This window comes from Triticum dicoccoides, chromosome 5A (genome assembly GCF_002162155.2).
Source record: "Triticum dicoccoides isolate Atlit2015 ecotype Zavitan chromosome 5A, WEW_v2.0, whole genome shotgun sequence".
Lineage (NCBI taxonomy): Eukaryota > Viridiplantae > Streptophyta > Magnoliopsida > Poales > Poaceae > Triticum > Triticum dicoccoides.
In genome coordinates, this window is record NC_041388.1 from 582377010 (window position 1) to 582381560 (window position 4551).

A 4551-nucleotide genomic window follows, 5' to 3' on the forward strand; every position below is an offset into this window, starting at 1 on the left:
CTTTCCCCTCTTTCTCTCCTTCCCCCTCAAGTCCTAGTCCAACATGGAAAAGGGGGGGGAGTCCTACTCCCAGTGGGAGTAGGACTCCTCCTGGCGCGCCCCTTGCCTGGCCGCACCTCCTTCCCCTTGCTCCTTTATATACAGGGGAAGGGGGCATCCCATAGACACAACAATTGATCATTGATCTCTTAGCCGTGTGTGGTGCCCCCCTCCACCATAATCCTCGACAATATTGTAGCGGTGCTTAGGCGAAGCCCTGCGACGGTAGAACATCAAGATCGTCACCACGCCTTCGTGCCGGCGGAACTCTTCCCCAACATTCTGCTGGATCGGAGTCCAGGGGTCGTCATCGAGCTGAACGTGTGCTAGAACTCGGAGGTGCCGTAGTTTCGGTGCTTGATCGGTCGGGCGGTGAAGACGTACGATTACATCAACCGCGTTGTGCTAACGCCTCCGCTTTCGATCTACGAGGGTACGTAGACAACACTCTCCTCTCTCGTTTCTATGCATCACCATGATCTTGCATGTGCGTAGAAATTTTTTGAAATTACTACGTTCCCCAACACTCCGATGAAGTGTGAGTAATTTACTTCAGACCTTCGGGTCCATAGTTATTAGCTAGATGGCTTCTTCTCTCTTTTTGGATCTCAATACAAAGTTCTCCCCCTCTCTTGTGGAGATCTATTCGATGTAATCTTCTTTTGCGGTCTGTTTGTTGAGATCGATGAATTGTGGGTTGATGATCAAGTTTATCTACGAATAATATTTGAATCTTCTCTGAATTCTTTTATGTATGATTGGTTATCTTTGCAAGTCTCTTCAAATTATCAGTTTGGTTTGGCCTACTAGACTGATCTTTCTTGCAATGGGAGAAGTGCTTAGCTTTGGGTTCAATCTCGCGGTGTCCTTTCCCAATGACAGTAGGGGCAGCAAGGCACGTATTGTATTGTTGCCATCGAGGATAACAAGATGGGGTTTATTTCATATTGCATGAGTTTATCCCTCTACATCATGTCATCTTGCTTAAATTGTTACTCTGTTCTCTTGAACTTAATACTCTAGATGCATGCTGGATAGCGGTCGATGTGTGGAGTAATAGTAGTAGATGCAGGCAGGAGTCGGTCTACTTGTCTCGGACGTGATGCCTATATACATGATCATACCTACATATTCTCATAACTATGCTCAATTCTGTCAATTGCTCAACAGTAATTTGTTTACCCACCGTAATACTTATGCTCTCGAGAGAAACTACTAGTGAAACCTATGGCCCCCGGGTCTATTTTCCATCATATTAATCTTCCATCAACAAGATATTTCCTTTTCCGTTTATTTTGCTTTCTTTACTTTGCATCTTTATCACCAAAATACCAAAAATATTATCCTATCATATCTATCATATCAATAAGGATTGACAACCCCCTTATTGCGTTGGTTGCGAGGAGTTTATTTGTTTATGTAGGTGCGAGGGACTCGTGCGTGGCCTCCTACTGGATTGATACCTTGGTTCTCAAAAACTGAGGGAAATACTTACGCTACTTTGCTGCATCACCATTTCCTCTTCAAGGGAAAACCAACGCAGTGCTCAAAAGGTAGCAATGCTCACATTTATACTGGATTTATTTCATAATTTCTGGTGATGCGTGTTCAATGGGAGGAGACATTTTCATCAGCTGCGAGGCGCCTACGGTGACTTCGTAAAATCTCAAGATGATGTGCCGTCTCAATCTCTCGAAGGTGCTCATAGGGTGTGCGTATGTGTATTTATAGGGGCAAGTGTATTCGCGTATATATGTGTGCTTGTGTCTGTTCCGCGTTCAATTTTATTTTTATTTTTATTTTTGAAATGGAACACAGTGATTCCATACCTTAAACCGGCACAGCGGAGACGCTGGCCCTCTGAACACAAACAACGTTTGGTAGGGCTTCAGTCCAAATCTGCCTAGCAGCCGGACCTCGAGCACCTACAACAGCTATAGTATGTGCTAGCTTATTACATCTCCTTGGAGCAAAAGTAAAACTGAAATTATTAAAGTTTTGTCTAGTAAAGATTTTAATCTCCTTAAAGATGGTTCCAGAGCTAGATCGTACTCATTTTCTTTCAGAGCTTGGACCAGATTTTGGCAATCAGTCTCCACCTGCACATTCGTCATGCCCCACTGCGTTGCTGCATGCAAAGCCTCTTACATGCTGTTGCTTCTACCTGAATTGCACTGCCAACAAACTGCAACATCCCAGCGCCTGATCACATCACATCTCCATGTAGATCACGAACCATGAAGCTCCATCCACCACTTCTCTCATGTGCACTGAAAGCCCCATCTACATTGATTTTGAGTGTGTCACCTGTTGGTTTCTGCGTTCAAATTTTTTGAAGCAATAGGAAGCTTGCAACATGCGACTGGAGCATCTATCTGTTGCTCTCTGCGGCAGGCAGTTGTCCTTTCGCACAGGTAAGGCTCGATAGGGCTGCCATTTTCACGCCCTTTCACATATGGTGTGCGCCCGACTAGGTGGGAGCTCCTGGAAAATCCTATTCGCCGCTCGCTGCGGCGAACTGTCGAGCGATCGCACAGGAGCAGCGCAACGAGCGACCGACATGGACCGGCCCACTTATACATAATACGTCCAACCCTAAATCCTAAACCCTAAACCGGGTTTTTTCCTGTATCGTTTTTTTCTGGTTCTTTTCGGCTTCTTATTGTTTTTTATTTTATTTTTTCCTTTTTTGTTTCTTTTCTTTTTTTTAATTTCTGTTTCTTTTCTTTATTTTTTTAATTCTCACAACTTTGCAAAAATTGTTCGCAATTTTAAGAAAAATGTTCGTTTTTTCCATTTTTGTTCGTAAGTTTCAATAAATGTTTCCATTTCAAAATTGTCCATGTTTTCAAATTTTGTTTGCATTCGAAAAATGTTTACTGATTTCAGAAAGTGTTCCAGCTTTACAAATTTGTTCACAAACTTACAAAATGTTCATGTTTTCAAATTTGTTCACAAATTGAAAAAATGTTCTTAAATTCCATAAATTTGTTTGCGAGTTTGAAAAAATGTTCCCCTTTCAAAATTTATTCACAAGATTCATTTTTTTTTCATATTTACAAGTTTTGTTCGGAGTTTCGAAAAATGTTCCATTTCAAAAATTGTTTGCAAATTTTTAAAAATGTTCGTTTTTCAAATTTTCTTCTGGAGTTTCAGAAAATGTTCGCGTGCAAAAGTTGTTCGTGTTTCCAAATTATTTTTTTTGAAATTTGAAAAATTGTTCCTGTTCAGTTTTTTGGGTAGTTCAAAAAATGTTTCTTCTACAAAATATGTTCGCGTCTCCAAAATTCGTTGGTGTGTTGAAAAATGTTTGAGTTTTCTCAAAATTTGTAAAAAAAAATAATAATGTTCGCGTTTGATAAAACATTTACGTTTTATTTTTGAAAAAAAAGTTTTGTGTTCGAATTTTTGAAAGACGTTCGGATCGGCGTTTGAGTTTTATTAAGGATTTGCAATGTTTTGTGAACAAGAAAGCTAGCTAGCTCAACTGGTGCCAATCATATGCTCGGAAGCACCGGGTCTAGCGTTCGATTCCTTGCATTGCAACTTTTTTTTAAATCCAGCGTGATCTACTGTTCGTGAGAGAGATGGGCCGGCCCAGTCTATCGATACCCTATGCGATCACTCGACTGCTTGACGCAGAGAGAATCACATACGAGCTCACGGAGCTCCTAACCGAAAAACCCTATTGGGCCAGCCCAGTTCAACTTTACACTGCGCCCACCGGTTTTGGGAACCTTCTAGTAGGTTCCCTGAACCGGGTTTTTTTTCCCTTTGTATTCTGTTTTTTCGTTTTTCTTTGTTTTTTCTTCTTCTTTTTCTGTTTCTCTTTACTTTCATATTCTTTCCCTTTTCTTTTGTTCAGTTTCTTTCTTTTTCAAAAAATGTTCAGTACTTCCAAAATATTCAAATATAACAAAATTTGTACATCATTTTTAATAGATGTTCCTGTCTTCTAATTTTGATAATAAATTTAGAAAATGTTCAATTTTTTGAAATTATTTAGAATCTCAAAAGGTGTTCGCTTCTTTTAAAAAAATGTTCGGTAATTTCAAACAAATTTATCATTTTCAAAATTTGTTCAACATTTGTATTTCCAAAATTTGTTCAAAAATTGAAAAAAAATATTTGGAAGTTAAAAAAAAATCGGAAATACAAAAAAATGTTCGTGGAATTTGCAAAAATGTTCATTTTTAAAATTTGTCCATAATTTCAAAAAACGTTCTAGTTTCCAAATTTTGTGCCTTTTCTAATAAAAATCAAAAAAATGGTCTCATTTTTCAATAATTTCACAAAATTTACAAATGTTTTCAAAATTTGTACTCTAATTCAGAAAATGTTCGAGAAATTTCAAAAAAATGTTTACTTTCAAATGAAATGTTCGCATTTTTTTAAAAAATTGTTCAAATGATTTTAACGTTTGTGTTTTCCAGTTTGACCTTTTTTCAGAAGAAATATACTGAAATTTCAATTTCTGTTCACATTGTTTCAAAAACTTCTCAGTGTTTTCGA